General features: G+C 41.5%; 1 protein-coding gene across 4 annotated transcripts in view; it reads left to right on the plus strand.

Annotated features, from left to right (window-relative positions):
• The first annotated feature begins 3,605 nt into the window (after positions 1-3,605).
• sema5a (sema domain, seven thrombospondin repeats (type 1 and type 1-like), transmembrane domain (TM) and short cytoplasmic domain, (semaphorin) 5A) overlaps positions 3,606-18,980 on the plus strand; it is a 195,204-nt gene continuing 179,829 nt past the window's right edge. For 2 of the 4 annotated variants that reach the window (XR_002920047.2, XR_002920046.2), the window contains exon 1: positions 3,606-4,270. The gene's annotated coding sequence lies outside the window, so the exon portion shown is untranslated. The remainder of the gene's footprint in view (positions 4,271-18,980) is intronic. The other 2 variants (XM_024279532.2, XM_024279531.2) reach the window with 2 other exon arrangements.

Here is an 18,980-nt window from a genome sequence, read left to right on the forward strand (position 1 = left end):
ATATCCCCTTCAAAATATACCTTTCAAAAATCCCCGTTGGAGTGTTTCTATGCTGAAAAGTCTCAAAAAGCATTTAAAAACATGAATTTTAATCACAAGTATTTAAGTATTTTCAACAGAAACCTGTCAGAGATGTGCTCATTATCTTGTAACAGACATTAACTTTCTCCGATTAATAAACCACTTGTTAGTTTATCTTTTCATGACTATGATGGGCTGCTAATTTGTCTTCTATTAACATTTCATGAATAAAGTTCATTTTTATCTGGTGGTGGATTCACAGCAAAAGCATCAGTCTGTCTACACTTTTGGAATCAGCGGCTTTAGCCGTCATCAGATTACATCCAGAAGGAGCCGTGTGCCAACCAAGCACACATCAAACCCAAACAACTCCCTGCTAATGTGACAGACTTTACTCAGCTCTATTCCGTTAAAAAAAATAACATATTGACCTCCAGCAAATTGACCGTCGTGTTCCAGATACCTGATAGTTTGATCTTCCCAGAAAGAAGTCTTGGCTGAAATCGGACACATTTCTTGTCTTGACTGCAGCGACAGACAAAGTGACAGAGTGATGATGCTGTGAATTTGATCAACTACAAATTCTGATAGCTTTAGCAAAACATGAACTTGTGCTTGCTACACTTGGATTTAACCGTTTGGTGCACCAATTCTTGGATGAAGAGTCTGGAAAATGTTCCCTAATCGGTTCATAATCCTTTTTTGCTGACTTGTTACTTTGATGAGTCTAAAATGAGCTCCTGTCCTGTCGTACATGCCTTCCCTCAGACACTCTGACAGTTACAGCATCATTGTCCAATCCGTCCTCCCGTGGAGCGTGGCGGGGGATGTAGACTTTGCGTTGCCCTGGTGCTACAAGGCCCTAGATGCTGCCGCCGCAGGGCCCGGTAAGGCTGAGTAAGCCTGAGAAATTGCATGGCTTTGGCCCTGCTGCAGTTTGGAACGGCTCATTGAGTTTGCAGGTATGGAGCTCAGAGTGAGGAATGACTGCAGTTTTTCACAGCTGGCTGGGTCATCTCTCTCACCCGTACCATCTTTTCATAGTCATGGTCCTCTCCAAATACCCATATTCTCTCGGGGAGGGGACCATACGTGTCTTCAGCTCACCTGAAGTCTTCGGTCACTTGAAGTTCGTGGAATCTGAGCTGTCGCGTGTGAAAATGTTGCATTTTGGAGGGATCGGTGTGTGTTTTGCATGTCCCTGTGGCTGGATGATATGCAAGCTGTGTTTGCAAGGTGGGAGCTGACCTGGGAGTTAATGTGGCCGAGGAGCAGCTTGACAGATGGCCTGTTTGACAGAGGGAATATGGGGTCTTGGCTACAGTCAGACACGGGTTGGCACTGAAGCTTTGAGCTTGGTTTGATGTTAGCATCCTATCACCGTTTACAGAACAAATTCAAAAGTCAACAAAAAGACAAAAAATGTCAAAAATAACTGTTTCGTCTTGTGGAATCATCAGCCGAAACAGTGCAACAAGATCTGATGTACAGGTGTGACTTTGCCCCACGTGCGCTGCAAGATGCTCCCACGCCAAGTTGCTTAGTGGTTGCTTGGCAACTCATGCTTGCTTTCCCGCAATCAAAACAGGAATTGGCAAACAATGGCTGCTGCATAAACACCAGAGAGAGGACTTTTAAGACTTGAGTGTGGCTTTCAGATTGTTGAATCTGTCATGATTGGGACTCTCATGTGTTCTCACTGTCATAAATCACTACATTTAAAGACCCCTTCAGAGTTTTTGTTGGAAAAAAATTGACTCACAAGGTCGAGTTAAGGCAGCTGAAGCTCCCACTCTGCAGATTTGGTCATCGTGGGATTTTAAAAAAAAGTTTCAAATAAAGAAAGAGTTTTCAAGCCAATTATTCACAGAAACGTTTTATTTCCCCGTTGCCCGACATTTAGCCGGCTAAATCTTCCTCCGGTCCGCTTTGAAATGCAGCAGGTCTGCTTCATCTGCATCCCCCTGCACCGCCAGAGAAGGGGAAAAAGGTTACCCACACAACTCCCCAGAGTTGCAGAGGCCACTTGAAATGTAAATCTCAGCTTTACTTTTCTACATGTGGCTAGCAACATTTTTATGAAAATGACCTGTTTTGAATGTAGATGTGGGCATGCGGGAGCAGAGACGTTCACCGAGCCGCGTCGCTGTTTAGTGGAGGGGCGTATTAACAAGCTGTTGTTGACTCTGCATCATGCCTGTCAAGAAGACGGACGCACGCTGCATGGGAACGATGCCCACGACACCTATTCTAGTTTGATCGTGGGGGTGTTAAATCACAGCCAGGATAACCAAACTGAAGGAAAAAACTTCAGGTCTCCATTGTTTTTCTGTGCCAGTCAAACTAGAAATTCCAAAATTAGCCAAGTCCATTTTAATATTTACAACTAAAGATCATTTTTAATCTATTTTTAAAGAATTTCCAATGTTATTTTTTATATAAATATGCAGTTTTTAGCCAAAATCAAAAGAAACTACAATTTTCTAGGACATAGTTTCTGCAGAGCAGCAATATTTCATTAGAAATTTCATCAGTTGGTGAGCTTGGTCGGGCCATATTTTAAAAAACTCTTGTGGGACCCCCACTTTTTGAAGGCAGTCCCTGCCTCTCTCTCTCCTCGACCTCCCATTGGGATGGCGGGTGGTTGCCTGGAGCGTTGGGCAGGGCCCCCTTGGAGGGCCCTGGCTTGTGCCTGGGGTTCGGATGAAGGGATGCCCAGAACTCCCATGTGGTGGTGGGCTGCTCGTCTGGAGCTCGGGGGGTCTCTTTGGGGTGGGGCCCCCTGGTGCGGCATAGGGGCTGATCTTCTGACTGAGCTTTCTCGCTCTCTGCTTTTCTCTGGCATTGGGGGGCTCTGCGGCGGTCCGGCTGGCCCCGGTCTGGGTTCTATCCAGGAGTGTGTTGCAGGGATAACCAGCCACTCTTCCTCCTTTTTTATCAACCATCTGAACAGTACAGAAATGCTCACCTGAGCACAGGTGTAACAAGTAAGCATATATATATAAAAGCAATCAATAAATAAACAATAAAATGTTGAAATATGGAATAATAAATCAAGTTATTATTAATACAGTGAAAAATCATAAAATGTGATAATAAGAAATTATTGGACTGTTGGTGCACAATAAATCTACCCTCATTTCCCATCATCCCTTTTGTTTACACTCTCCCTCTAGCTTACAGCCCCTCACAACCACAACCTAACATTACCAGTGCAACAAAAATGGTGAGCAATAATGGATTTATAGTTTTAAGCCAGAAACCAGAAAAACAAAGACTTTCATGGATTTATCTGTATACAAGTGGATGCATCAGAATGGAGTGACCAACAAATTGTTGTTCATAGGTTTTCCAACTCCATTTTTTTTTACTGCTACTGATTCACAATGAATTGAACAAATAAATAGTGTTAATCTTTATATATGTCATCCATCATGAGAAAAATGCTACAAGAACGAGATAAAAACACATTTTTATCAGACTTTAAAACTTTTCACGAACAGTCCTTCTGAGCCTAAAACTATTTCCAAAGATTACACAGGATTACAATTTTTTATTAAAAGCTCCTCAAGACCTCTGACCTCTTGCAGGGAGATTTAAAATACTGGAGGGAAAAAGGAAAGAGGGGAATATATCATTATTGATGTAAAGCGTGAACCCCCCTCAGATTTTTCCATTTCTTTCATGCTCCATCGAGCCCCTTCACCTGCAGGACAGCTGCGCGCCGCTGCCACGTCCCTTATCACTGCTGGAGCGAACGCGCAAAGTGCGCGCTGCTCCTGAGCTGCGCAGCCGTAACTCAAAGCAGCTTTGTAGACACACCGTCCGCCTCCTGCTGTGCTTTTTTTATTTTTTGGTTTCTCTCCTCCACTTACAAGCGCCGACAGCTGAGGGAAAGTTTCACGTTGTCAAGGACTGGCTGGATTTTCTTTTTTTGCACCACGGCGCAGAGCAGAGCGGAGGCATTCTGCGTGTGGCGCAGCAGCGCGACAGTGCGGTGTCCGGTTACAACCCGTGAGCCGTGGAGCCACCGCCGGCACAGAGCGCGCTCCTCCTCGGGGCTGAAGCAGCTCATACAGTGGGGACTGAGGAGCCTCAGCAGTTGGAACAGAGAGTTTTCCCACAGCTGAAGTGAGGATATTTCTTCAGCTCATCTTCTCATTCTCCGGTTCATCTCCGCTCCTCTCAGCAGGACCAGACTCGCAGCTTCGCTCCGTGCTAGATGAACGGGAGTTGGGCACCTCACTTGGTAAGAATCCGACCTGTTTTTATTATTTCTTAATTCATTTAAAATACATTTTTTAAACATGTGTTCCATTTTATGCAACAATTCTGCTATCCACGCACCTTTACGCATTTCCAGACAGTTGGAGTCCATTTAACCTGCTCGGATTGCGTTTTTACGCAACAGAATTATGAAAAATCCCCCTTCATTTTAATAAAAACGAACACAAATCTCCACAAAACAACATCAGCAACACAAATAACCAGTTTTAGAAGTTTTGCTCCATGTTCTATGGCTTCTCTCCACTTGGTGGAGCTGACACAGAAGGCACCACCAGCATCCAAATTCTCACCAAACTCGCAGCTGTGTTTGTTTTTCCTCCTTTCCCCCCCTTCTCATATCTTAATAGCCACATCTAGGGATCACTAAATGCAGACACTGGATTTACAAAAGCAATATTTCACTAGCCATCATTTAAGTGAAGTTAATAACTGTGGGTGGAAAAATATAACTACTTTTCTCTCAAGATGAATGGCTCATTCATGAGTGATCTTTAAACCTTTTTCTTTAGTTTGCTTCAAGTAAAAGACCTTCAGACTATAAAGAATCTCTTTATTTTATAAATAAATGAGAATTTTCCTTTTTTAAAAAACGATTTTGCAGATAAATGCATGCTGCATTTAAAAAATATTCTTTTGTTCGGCTAAACTTCATCTAATATTTACGGCACAATCAGCTGTCCTTGAAGGCTTTTATTTTTTAAATTCTATTATTACATGAGTTTTATTCTACTTTTTTTAAATTTGGAGTGCAAGAATCTACCTTTAAGGGTGCAGCTTTACCTCCACTTGGCAGTGATTGAGACGTGCCAATGATCAATTTCGTGCAATAACGTTGAATCCTGTCATGAGGTGTAGAAAATCTGGCGCTTGGAGCTGCAGCGCCGTCCGTCCTCATGTTCATTAGTGTATGTTTATGTGAACATCACTGTTAACTAATTCACCCGTTCCCCATTGTTTTTACAGCCTGAGGCGTGCACACCATTGAAATACAGAAGCAGAATTTTTTTGGGGGTGATTTCAAATGTTGCTTTGATCATGGCAGCATTTTTCATAGCCAGAGCCACTCTCTCCTCCTCTCCTGCGCCCTGTCACACCGTCCTCACCGGTGGAAGTAAGTGACCCCCATCCAGATAGAGGCTCTTCAGACTTCATTGGGTGTTGAATACTAAAATCCCTTAGTGGGGGAGGCAGCAGGAGGAGGAGAAGGAATACAGAAAGCCAGGGTGAGGTCAGAGAAGTGTTGAAGCAGGAGATAATGTGATATGATGCCTCTTGGCAAAACTTTTCGGTTGAACTTGATCCGCTTGAGAGAGAAAAAAATGAAGAAGTTGGTTTGCTGTGTAATTTATCATCTTTGGGAATCTTTTGCCCAACAGAAAAGTAAGTGAGAAACTTTGGACAGTGAGAAATCATATCATAAATGCTCTCCCCGTGCGTCCATCGGCAGGTCGGGGAACCAGAATCCCGGCGCTCACACATGTAGTGAAGAGCAGCATTTCATTAGCCTCATTATTTGCTTTGTGATGGGAACGCTGACACCAAACGCCCGTCCAGTAAAACTCTGTGATGAAAATGACCTCGGTGGACCGTGTCGCCATGGAAACCTACTGAATGACAAGCTCATTGTTGGTGTTGACCTTTGTGAATCGGCGCCCCCCCTGCGGGGTTCAGTCCTACGACGAGCAAAAGTGAAAGACACAGTCGTGCACGTGTAAACTAAACAGTCATTACCCTCTGGCCCCTTGGTGCTCTTTCAGGTCATTTGGTTACTTATTGATTTGACGAAAAGCTTGATGGGTTTTTAGGGTACGTTCACACAAATACAGAAGAGATTGGGGGTTTATTGGCTGGGAATGCTGTGACTTTACAGATTCTCCTCAGTGGGTGATTTATGGTTCTTTGCAACTGAACCTGGTGATGCAAACAATGGTTGAGGAGGTTTACTGTTCCTCCCTGCTGGGCTTTGTCCCTCTCGCTGCCACAGCTATTTATACAGCTCAACCACATCTTCTTTTAGGCATTGCTCAAATTTCACTTTGATTTAAAAAAAATCTTTGTGTTTTTTTGTGCAATAAAGTCTATTTCTAGTAGAGAAAGTTGCCAGGGTGTGGGTAAACACCGTTTCCACCTCTCATTTCTGCTGTTGACAGTTACTCAGCGAGATGCTGTAATGTCACCATGGCAACTCTACTGTTTCCCACAGTGGGTTTAAGAGCCGTCCGTTATATAGAAAATGAAAGTTTATCAGCCACAGCGAACCACTTCACAAGAGATTGCATAAAAGTTATCAAGGTGGAAGTAAGCGTCCCCTCCTCACAGCTTTTACTTGTTGATGTTTGTGTTTATAGTCCAATGACTCGCCACATCTGTTTTTGTCAAGGTCACTGGATGATGCCCCTGAATTATAGATCCCAGTTGGAATCAAGAGATCTGAAGAGAAGAGGGGTTTAAATTATGAAGCGGTTTTGTGTGTGTGTGATCAAAAAAACACAAAAAAATCACACACAGCAGTTCTCTGATGGGACACAACCTTGTAAAACAGGCGCAGGAAGGGGCTGTAATTTCACACTGCATGTCAAACAGCAGAAAAAAGCTCCAGAGCAGGTGTTAGAAATAATTTGATTTTCGGGTGAGGCGCCGGCGAGCGACGTGCGCTCCTCTATTATTTCTGCTGCATGGATCCAACAATGAAGGTCTGCGGTTTGAGTGATACATCCACTTCCATGTTCACACGTCAGAGGGAATTAGCTCCGCTAAGCCATCCGTCACTCGCCAGTCCTGTTACACTACATTAGCTTCCGTCCCTCTCACCACCGCAACCTCAAAGCCCACTCGAATAGCAAAGGAATCTGTCTTTTAACCATGACGCCAGCGCCGGGCGAAGAGGAAGGCTCTATTTGGGTCACGATTAAATAATCCCCAAAGCCTCTTTTTCACAAGGGATCAAGCCAGCGGTGGTTTGAAAGGTTAAACGGAGACGGAGTCAAACTTATGTGACAACACCAGCCATTATTGAGAAGTTTCTGTGAGTTGGGAGTTTCCTGCACATGTTTTTCTGCACTTGCAGGGTTGGTGGAGAATGAGGGGGGAGTGATAAGAGGATGTGATTGGGTGTAATGAGTCAGGGGTAGGTGAAAAGAGGATTTTGAAACGAGAGAGTGAAGAAGACAGAGCGAATAGGCTTTGCTGCTCTTTGTTTATTGACAGACTAGGTGCCACAGGGCCATTTGAAGGGTGAAATGAGTCATGAGTTGTCATCAAGCACACACACACCCTCTGAGAGACCAAGAAACGCTCTTTCTTTTTTCCTCCTGGGCCGTCACCCAGCTGTATTTCTCAGAAAGATGAATGAGTGTGAAGCGTGAATGAGGGGATCATTTGATAGCGGCGCTCAGCTCGTATATTTCTCTTTTGTGGGACCTTCTTCCTTTCAGGCTGCAGCTTGTACTCTACCTGTGAGGTGAGAGCGAATCTGGACTGCCTCCTGCGAGACTTTGCCACTTTTCTATGTATAGTTGCAGCTAAATTAGCGACACCCATTACAGCGTTTTTCTATCTTTGCTTTTCATATCAGCGGGACTAAGTAAAACATTTCTTGGGTTGAAGTTTCTGATTCCTGAATGGCTGTGCATTTTATCATATCATTACTGGATGAGAAGCTCTTTTGATGTGATGTGTTTAGAGCTATCAGAGCTTCATCTGTCTCTGCGACACAAACAACCGGAGAAACTCTAATTTGATCAGCGAGTGGATATAAATACAGAAAAATCCTTTAATCTTCGGCAAATGAAAACATTTATCTCTACTTTGAAATATTACGAGGGGGCTAATCAGAGCAATATCCTCAAAAAAGTTGTAAGATGACGCTTCTCACTGAAGATGAATGAGAAAATGAAATTACAGAGCGTGCCGTATTCTTTTTTTATCCGACCCTATATGAAAGTTTGCGATAGTATCTAAAAGATAAAGCGGTCCACTACTTGTAGTTCTGCTGCGCAGAGAGAAATGGGGAATGGATAGGATGCACAGAGGAAGATGAGAGGACGGAGATAAAGCGGGGAAAAAGAAGGCTGCTAAAGGTGAAGAGATAAGAGCTAAAGTTTCTAAGACACGAGGGGCGGTGCCTGGTGTTTGAATGGAACAATAAAGAGGCAGAGGAAAGAAAACAGAAGAGATGGACGGGCTGATAGTGGGATTGATGAGGAAACAGGCATGAAGAGACATCTGTCTGGATGCTGAGTTGTTGGGTTTAGCTGTCAGCCACAGGCTTATAGGACGGGCTGCAGCTGGAGAAGGCCTGACTGAATTTTTCAACCCTAAAAGAGACAAGACAAAAGCAGAAAGCAGGTAAAAGACAGGAAAAAGTCAACTTTTCCTCACGTCCATAATCCTCTGGACATGTACATATTTCAACAGCATCCCCTCACTGTCAGCTCACAGAAATAAACGCATCACCAAAGTTCAGAAAAGTGGATTTAGTTACCTGCGTCTGGAATTTTTGAGATTTTTTTCCCTCCAGCTTTCACCTCTCAGGTTGTGCAGTTTTCCACTCTTCTGCTCCTTCTACTCCATTATACTTGAACACTCAGCCTTTTTGTACTCTGCATGCAGGACTGTGAAACATGTCAGAAATGTCTAAACTCATGCTACTGACGCATATCAATGTTTGTCGCAAAACTGAGTTCATTTGATGGATATTTGCTGTCTGCTAGTTGCAAAAAGAAATACACGAGTTCTTATGCATAAATCACACAAAATCAACATTATTTGTGAAATTATATACTATAATATTTCCTATTTGAACCTTCTCTGATCATCTTTTGATCTGTTTTTAAATCGTTATCAGAGGTCATTTAATAATTATTATGCCATTTTTGGGCAAAATTGAAAAAAACTCACCTTTGAGTTGTAGGTGGGACTGTTGGTCCAGAGGAACCCCGAATTTACACTGCTCCTTCTGCTGTTGTGTGGAGTCTGTCTTCTGACTGTCAGATGAGCCTCGTTTCCACTCGCTTGTTTTCAAGGCACTGGTGTGGTGTAGACCGCTAGTGTGTCATTGCGTCATTGTAGTGCGACGACTAGAAAAGCAACAACAATGGAGATCATTTTGCCTTACTTTTTATACATAGTGGATAACAGGAAATTCATGTTTGAAAGAAGATTGTGGGCGGCTATGAAGAATACCGCCGTAAAGAGCAAAATTAACTTGCTAGCTTAGCGCTATATTGGTGCCCTCTAATGTCCTCATCACTTTTTGCTTCAGGAGCTCCGCCCCAACTCTAGTGTTCTTTTTTTCTATGGACCTACACCGGGGTCGGTACTGTTTAATGGATCAAATTTACAATGAAACAGTCAAAATACTCCACCAGATCGTACTAGGCTTAGCTTACAGAGTCTCCGTTATGTCTCCGGCCCGTCCCCCATCTCCCCCTCTCTCCTGGAGGAGTGCTTTGTCCTGCCGCACCCATGTTGAGTAGTTTGTACTGTTTTCTTGTCTTAAACTCAAGCAGTCAGGCCCCATTCCCTCACAGAGACCTCGTAAAATGCATGTTTTGTGTCATATTTTTGTTCTACCAAAAATTAAACTGACCGTGGTCAAAGGGCGCTGATGTTTTCTGCAATGTTAACATTCGTTAACATCACCTTAAATATAAAATAAAATTTGAGAGTACAACCGAAGTTTTTATTTTTAAAGTCGGACCCGTTTCAGGTTCTATGGCTTCTTGATGCATCAACAAACTCAAAATAGAACTCCTGCGTAAAGTTTGCGTTTCGGAGGGACGGATGTCAGACGGACTCATGACAGAAGCGCTGTAAACATTCCAATTGATAAATGAACGTTCTATTTATATTGTCCCAACACGACAGAGACACACCACAAACAGGTGTGTGGAAATCAGCCTTAAGCCCGCCCCTACTTCCCAACATCCGTATTTACTTGCTATCCCGCGAGCTCACAGCCCCTCACACCCTCAACCAAACATTAGCCGTGCAACAAAAAGGACAAATAATATAGAAGCTTTTAAATTGGATGCCAGCACAGATGAGGAAAACAAAGATGTGCACAAATCTGTTTGTTTACAGGTGGATGCATCAGAAAAGAATGCAGGAGGGAGCTTGTGTTTACTGTAGCAACTACAGCATCACAACTACAAAGCTTTTTCCAACTGTATTTTTTGCCTGCTCCTGATTTACGACAATCTGACTAAAAAAAAATACTCGGAAATGCAGTTTTAATCTTAATTTTCTTTATATATGTCCTTCATGAGAAAAATGCCAAAAGAACATGTTAAAAAACAATTTTTTTTACTGGACTGGGTCTTTAAAATGCATATTGTAAAGCTTTAAAATGTTAAAAAATCATTTAATTTACACGATAGCTAAAAAAACAACACAAAAGCTTTATTTTTATCCGTTCCTTAATCTTTCCACCCTTCAGATCCACTTTGTAACTTTTCGCACTTTGAGGTTGAGGACAAAATAATCCAAAAGTTTAAAAATAATCGGCTTATTCTTTGACATAAAAAAGTCACACACAACGTTTTGCCACATATAGCCTCTGTTTTTACTGTCAGTTCTTTAAAAGCATTTTCTGACACTAGTGTGGTTTGGAGTGTATTTAAAGAAACATGTTAGTGACACAACAATGGAAAGCTCAGACTATTTTAGCTATAAATAAAGGAAAAATAGTCAAATAAAGAGACGTGTCTCTTTAAAGCATTCTGTTTTCCGAAAGCTTCCCGCTCTGCAGACTCTCTAGAGTCGTGCTCTTTACTGTTTCGAGCACCCGGGTGCATGTGTAGTCTGGCTCCTCAAAGACACAATGAGGCCTCAGTTCTGAAGGTGAAACCACATACAGGATGTGTGGTTTGATCTGAGCCACCAGCAGTGAATAATAAACCCCTCCTGATTCCGTCTGTATAATGTTTCATTGTTCTTTGGATAAACTGAGGAAAAATTAACCACCAGTTTAAAAACGGTGGATTTCTGCCAATACTCAGAAGCCCCTTTTTGTGTTGCTGATGTTGATCTCATGTAATTTTGCAGACACGCATAAAGAGGAAAGACGTCATTTGAAGTGCAGACAAATTTTGGTTGAGTGGAGCTTTACTTCCAGCCAGGTACTGCTCTGCACCGATAAGGATATCAGCCGCTGCAAAAGACAATGGAGTAATTCTAGAGCTATTGCCAGAAGTGATTTTGTTTTTACTTACAGTGTTATTTAGAGAGTACAGTGCTCTTATTATGCTGTTCATGAAACGAGAGAAAGTTTTCTTTCTTCTGCTTGTATTGCCGAGATCCCCAGAGCAGTGAACTTCAGCGAAGAATTGTGCTGACTCCTAATTCAATGGGTGGGGAGATTCTTGGTCTAGTCAAAAAAAAAAAAAAATAGAATGAAACAACAAAGTGTAAACAAATATTTAAGTATGCATTTCGGTTCTTTTTCGTTGCACAGAGGCTTTTAAAGTCTGCATATATTTGACTGAGGATGAGACGCAGAAGCTGTCAAGACAGTCGGAAAATCAACAAATAAATCCTCCAGACGAGGCTAACCAGAAAACTCTGGAAGTCTGGAAAAAGTCTCCTTTGTTCCACTTTCTCCTTAAGGGTCAACTCAGCCTTTTTGACCTCAGCTTAACCAGACGTGACCCCATCACTGACCCCAACTTTCCAGCTGCCCTTTCAAAGAGGTATGTGAAGAAGAGCGCCTGCTCTTCCTTAATGAGGATAAGCTGAGATCAGCACGGGCCTAATCATTATAAGTGGGGGATAACAGGGATATTGTTGCAGGAAGCATCCTGGGTTGTCTTTGAGCTAAGCCTCTTCTTCAGAAATGAGAAAGTGAAGGAGAGAACTTCCACACAGAGTGCGCGCCTCCCCAGGACTCGCCCTGTACACAAAACCTTGTTGCAGTGCTCTTGTTGTCATTAAAAATAGACCTCTGCCCTTTTGAAACCAGAACCCCCACACCATCCCGATCTATTTTTCGCCCCGCGCTGCTCCCCAAAGGCTTTTAGGGTGAAAAAGTTCTCCCCTCGCCGCAACAATTAAAGGCCGAGAGGGGCTCCTCTCCTGCAAGGTCGACTTCTTTGTATTGACTTTGGGAAAAACAAGGGAGGGGTGACTCGCAGTGCACAGCGTGAAAAGTGTTTCAAAGGATCAGCAAGCAGCTGATTGTCAACAGGTAATTGTGCGTGTGAAGATTGTTAGTTGCTCGCAGAAACTTTCTAGGTTACCTCATTGATTTAGATTTTTGTGTTCGTGTGGAAAAATGATCTTTTTCAGCGTCTGATTTGAAAAAGTTCAGTGAGCCGATTGTCGTACAAACCCTCTTTTATGGTTGATGTTGTGTTAACAGGACTGAAACAACAGCGGTTTCTCCCTGATGGAGTTGTTTCACTTAAATACATAGAGGCAGGTCACTCTCCCAACAGTGAAACCCACTGTAGCCTGTCATTGTCATCAGCAGAGCTCCCCACCCACATGGAGTTCTGCTCCTCCGGCCCTCATTTATCGTAATTAAGACTTTCTTATTCAACATGCACAATTCCACATAGCCCAGTTTTGATTTCTCAGCCTCCCAGATATCCAGATATTTTTTTTTTCAGGTTCAGCTGAACCAATTACAATAATTGGCAGATTGCGCTCACTTCATTTCATCTTTGATTCTCACTCCTCGGTATTCCATGACATTCGGAGTTGTCGCTTAACTTTTCAGGAGCCACAAAAGCTAATTACGTGTTGACAAAATAATTAATGCTACCTTTTGGCTCGACAAGCTGAAATGACACGAACGCGTCCATATTTAGCTCCAGCACATGATTACAGTTAAGGATGTTAATTGCAGTGTGGCGTTCGGATCCTCTGCTGTCGCTGTGAAATGATAAACACCTTAAAGAAGACATTTTAGCTTCTTTGCCTGGACTATAATTTTTTTTTTTTCCAAACATTTGAAAAGCAGGTAGGTTGTTCAGTCTGTCACTCACAAATAGTATTTTTAACATGTTCTCATGGCATTTTTCTGATGCTGGAAGACACATTCAAAATTAAAGTAAGTATTTTTTTTATTCAAATCGTTGTTAATTAAGGGGCAGATGAAAAAAGGCGTTGGAAAAAGCTTGCAGGTGTGACAAAAAAAGCACATTTCTTCACGTGGGTGAAGCACAGAAGTTTACTACTAATTCAAAATAATGACTTTTTGGTTTTAGCATGACCTTTTTAAAGTAATAAAACCAACTTTTGTTATGTATTTTTGAGTGCTAGCAACTCTGCGCTAACGTAGGTGACTGGCGACTATTGATGACGTCATCGAGTGGGAATGACGTCCGATATTGAAGACTCTTTTTTCCATTTTGTAGGGGTAGGGCACGTGTGTCAAAGTCGAGGCCCGGGGGCCGGATCTGGCCCTCCATGTAATTATATCCGGCCCTCCAGATCATTTTATTTTATTGTTATTAATGACCGTTGTTATCTTGCGCCTAATTCTAACTTGTATAATAGTGAAAAAATATATTTTTACAGAGATTAAAATATTGAAAGTTATTTAAGATTTAAGTTGATTTATTTTGGAATAATATTCCTGCCTGTTTTTATTCATAGTTATGTTAAAAAGTTATGTTTTTTAAAGCTTTAAAAATGTAGTTATTGTGTGTTCAATAAATCTTTATCCTGTTCAGCCTGTAACCTAAGGTGTGTTTTGGATTTTGGCCCACTGTGCAATTGAATTTGACACCCTTGGGGTAGGGAGAAGCAATAAGGGTAAAAGAAGAATTACTCCAACATTTCTCGCCATTTTGGTTGCAGGGTTGGGGTTTTGATGCGTTGTAAGCTAGCGAAAGTGCGTGTAAACAGATGGATGATGGGAAATGGGGGCAGGCTTACTCTGTGTCAACAGTACTGCCTACAACAAACCTCTGATTCTGCTTCTGCAGAAACAATGTCCTAGGAAACAAACATATATTTTTAAAAAATTTTGGCTAAAAATTGTATAATCATTGATTAAAAAAAAACTATGGCAACAATTTTTAAATTGATCAAAAATTATTGAAGTGGGTTTTTAAGCTAAAGACAACCTCTTGAAGAAGCTTTTGCACCATTTTTAGCTAGTATTTGTCAGGGTGCATGGCAAGCAAAGATGCACACTGAGTTAGCTTTAGCGGAGCACAACTGCAGGCCACATGTGGATTAGCCCACCCAGCCCCCCACTAGTGTCAAGGGTTGGAAAACTCTAAAGTCATCATTATAGTAAAGGGTGGAGGGGATCATTAAGTCATTATTTATGCGCTCTCTGCTGTTTTATCACCTCCAGATGCAGTCTCACAACGCAGACACCCACTCTCACAGCCCCAGAAGAAAAACATAATTGTTTAAGGCAGCCAGGAGGTTGTGTCTATTAGAAAAAGTGCAGACATTAACAGTCTGGGCGGCTGCAGAGACCACTCACCCACTCCTTTTTTGGACTCTTTTTTTTACACCGTATTTAGGTTTATTCACACTGTGCTTAAAGAAGGAGCATTCACGTCCCTGTTTTCTCCGGTTTAAGGGGGGGATGCAGTCAAGGGGATGTTTTCACAGGCAATTTCCTTTTTACAGCAGAAGTAGTTTACTGCATGAGTTCGGTTCAAGCACGTCACAAACAGAGCACTTTGAGCGCCTCCTTGGTCAATTGCTGTTTCTTCCCCTACATGTTTTTTTTTAATGTTTTTGCATTCTGTTAAGGAAAAGCGTTGCAGGTATTTTTGTTCCAGTTCGTTTATTTCAAGCTGAGCGTCTTTTCTATTTGTAAGTGAAGGGGAATGAATCATTTTTTCCTTCATGCTTTCGTCATTTCTCACAGTGGTCGCGTGATTATACTTAATGCCCAACAAAAAAATAAATAAATAAAGGCAAAAGCTGGACTTTTAAAAGATTTTGGTGCATTTGTTGCTCCTGCAGCTCTGGTGAAGGACCACATCGAGCCACTTTAAAAAAAAATCCCATCAGCGCGGTTTCTGCTGGTGTTTCCTTTCATTTTTCTTTGAAGGAAAAGGGACGGTTGCTTTTCCAGCTGCGCCTCACCTCCTCGGCTGCAGTTGGTTCTCTCATAGATTTCATGTCTTCATTCAATTACCTCAGTGGGACCACTTTCCTGACACATGACATACGCACAGCGAGCTGCAGAGACAGGAGGAACTGCAGCTTTACAGCATGTGGCGTGTTATTTATGGGTATCCCAGGCGTTATTCATAGCCGACCCGCTCGATTTTTCGTTCTCTTTTTTCCCGGGTGGTCCTAAACTCTTCTTTGTCTCCATGTAAACTCCACGTTCTGCTGATCCTCTCCAGTTTTCTGCTCACTCATTGCTCTTTTTGTTCCAGACTAACCTCTCCTCTTCACTCCAACCTCTTCCTCCCTCAATTCCACCTCCACCCATCATCCTGTCCTCCATCTCCATCGCCTTTGTCCCTCTCTTCCTCTCATTATTATCTGCCTCTTCAGTAATCTACCTGGAGTGACCCCAAACTTGACTCTTTTGCTTCTTCTTTTGCTCCTCTTCTTTGAAGAGCATCTCACGGTGAGACCGAAGGCCATTAATTTATTGAGTTTCAGTCTGGGAGACAGCTGAGCAGCACACTGCCCTCAATAAATCACTGGCAGGCGCGCATTCACACAAATCCATTCATTTTCATGGACATTTGCACATGTGAGCATCTGCACTTGAAAGCAGAGTGTGAAGCGACGTCGATAGATGCAGGAGGAGACCACGGAAAACGACCAAGAATCCTCAGCTGATGAAGTAAAACGAGATTTAAGTCATTCTGAGTCACACGTCTGCACTTGTAGATTCACTCTGACGTTTCCCATCGACTGCAACAAGTCACTGTAACCATGCGACAATTCGGATTGGGCGGTGGGCTCTTTGCTGTTCTCACATCTGCCAACACTCTGCAACATGCTTTAATGAGAAAAGCTATTTTGTGTCATAAAAATAAACATTAACAGGACATTCATGTTAAAGAGCCACTCCGATGACTATTAATCATATTTTTTACATGTTTTTGAGCCGTTTTTCTGATGATTGGTTTATTTTTTCGAGCATAGGTTTGGTAAAAATACAGATAAATTAAACAATTTTTTCAAATTCATTACTAAAATAATGAAATTCATTGTTTAGATAATAGAAAAAAAAACAAACAAATACACACTTATGTCACATTGGATTTATTCAATATAATAATTGTTAACCAAAGATGATGAAGGACATATATGAAGAAAATGAAGATAAAAATTGTATTTCTGAGTACTTTTTAAATTAAAATTGTGGTAAATCAGGAACAGAAGAAAGTAAATGCCATTAAAAAAGGCTTGTAGGTCCATTCTGATGCATCCACTTGTAGATTACCGGATCCATGCACTTCTGGGTTTTTCTTGTCCAAGTTGGCATCTGGCTCAACAATTGTACAATATTGTTCACAATTTTTGTTACACTGATAATGTTGAGTTTGGGGCTGTAAACTAGAGAGTGTAAACAGGTGGATGTTGGGAAGAGGGGGTAGACTTGCGCCACGAAAAATGTTCCATTCACAACTTGGAAGCACATTTCTAATGAACTACTGCAACCCTGCAGAAACTATGACCTGGAAAATGACACTGAATGATCATAATTAAAAAGACCACCGGGAACAGAGTGAGACTTAAAAAAAACTGTACAGCAAAGAGAACATACACATACTGTGTCACCTAAACTTAGACTCTGATTTTAGGATTATTGTAATACAGAGACAAAATATATGATTTGCTCCAACAGGATTCAAGTGCAGCTCTACTAGTTTTGTGTTTTTCCACTGAGTTAGAACCATTGCAGGTGGAAATCAATTGTGGAAATGGGATGCCGGCACCATTTGCAATATTCATGCGAGCTCCTGCAAATTGCTTTTGTGAAATGTCTCTCTCTCTCTCTCTCCCTCTCTCTCAAGTAGGCTGGGTAACTGGTACAAAGTCCTGTTTTAATGCGCTGTTCAGCATATAACTGTCCAAAGTCGTCTTTCAGCTTGCCGTGCTAAAAAGCTGCTCCCAAGCACTTATTTGCATCCACAGCGCCTCACAAACAAATTATTTTACAACCTCAAACCTGAGAGTAGTGCACCTTATATTTCCTCTGACTTTTATTTCATTGCAGACGATATGGAGCCAAGGTAATTCATGTTTCCACCCATCAACTTTAGTTTGTTAAAACGCAGACATCCCTGAATTTAAAGTCTGATAAAAGCGTTAAAATAAAAAAAAAAGACACAGAGGAAGATTTGATTTAGAGCAGGAAATGGGACAAAAATATAACTAATTTTATTGTTTGTTGAAAAAAGTGAGTCATATTGAACAAGTTTTTCAATATAAGCTGTTTGCACAAAATCAATATTTACCTCCTAAAGCGGCAAAAATGTGTGGATGACGTCCAGTTGATGATGCACAAAAAAGCAGCAAGTCTAGTCCTTTAAAAATGATTAATCATTAAAATTATTACATGTTTCATTTTAAGGAGAAAAAAAAATATTTTTCAAAAAAAAAAACAAAACAATTTATTTAATAAAATTTGGTCTGCTTGAATACTCAATTCTGATTGGCTGTTGGGTGTGGAATAAAAAGTGATAAACCACAGTGAAAATGCACACAGAAAAGTAGTTCCGGTCACATTGCTCAATGTTCTGTATCACTTCGCAGACTTCTTTAAAGCAAACTTGTGCTTCAACATCTGGACAAAAACAAGTGAACTTTCTCTCTGAACTGATGCTTCATTTGACGATCAGCATTTATATCTCTTTTCTTTGCCACTGCAGTCAAAGTCTGTGCCAGCTTAGCGGCATGTTGTCATGTTACCGTGACGACACACCGCATCACCTATCAAACAGTCCAACCCAAGTCAACCTAAGTGCAGCATAATTCCAATAATAGCTTAAAAAATGAAAATATTAGCAGCTGGAAATGCTTTAAAAGGCATATGGTTTATGCTTCGATGGTGCTGTCAGTCAGATCTATCAATCTGAAAGGACACAGCTGCATGTTCCACAATAAATGCCAAAATATAAACACAAATTACTGTACGAATTCAAACATGACAGATTAAAATATGCTTAGAAAGTCCAACACTTTAGGAGAAAAGTCAATTTGTTTTACAGAAAATACTTTTATTTAACAACACTCAAGTACCTATAGTAAAATTTTACCAAAAACACATTTGGAGGAATGCAACAATAAAATGCTTTTCATATTCATAAAATAAAAGAAGCTAAATTCAAGTCATATTTCTGTAGTATTTTGCAAACACAAACAAATGAATCCAAGTGGGTCAGGTGCCCTTTAGCAAAGGTCTATTTCAGCAGAAATGGAGGCATTTGAGTCCGATCGACAGCTGTGCACACATGCCCACACTTTTCAAACAAGCTTTAAGGTTATGCAAAAAAAAAAAAAAAAAAAAAAATCACACACACATAAACAGACAGAAACATCTGTTATTGAGGCAGCAATTAAGCCCAGATGGACCCTGAAGGGTAGTGGTGTCAACAACGGTGAAGACCACACACTAAATACACCGGGCCCTTTCATGACTGACTCCTGGGAATCCAGAGCAGTAAGTGGGTATTAACCAAGACCACAACCTGTAATTGTTGTCATAATTACACAGGAAGGGCTTTTAT

This window comes from Oryzias melastigma, linkage group LG20 (genome assembly GCF_002922805.2).
Source record: "Oryzias melastigma strain HK-1 linkage group LG20, ASM292280v2, whole genome shotgun sequence".
Lineage (NCBI taxonomy): Eukaryota > Metazoa > Chordata > Actinopteri > Beloniformes > Adrianichthyidae > Oryzias > Oryzias melastigma.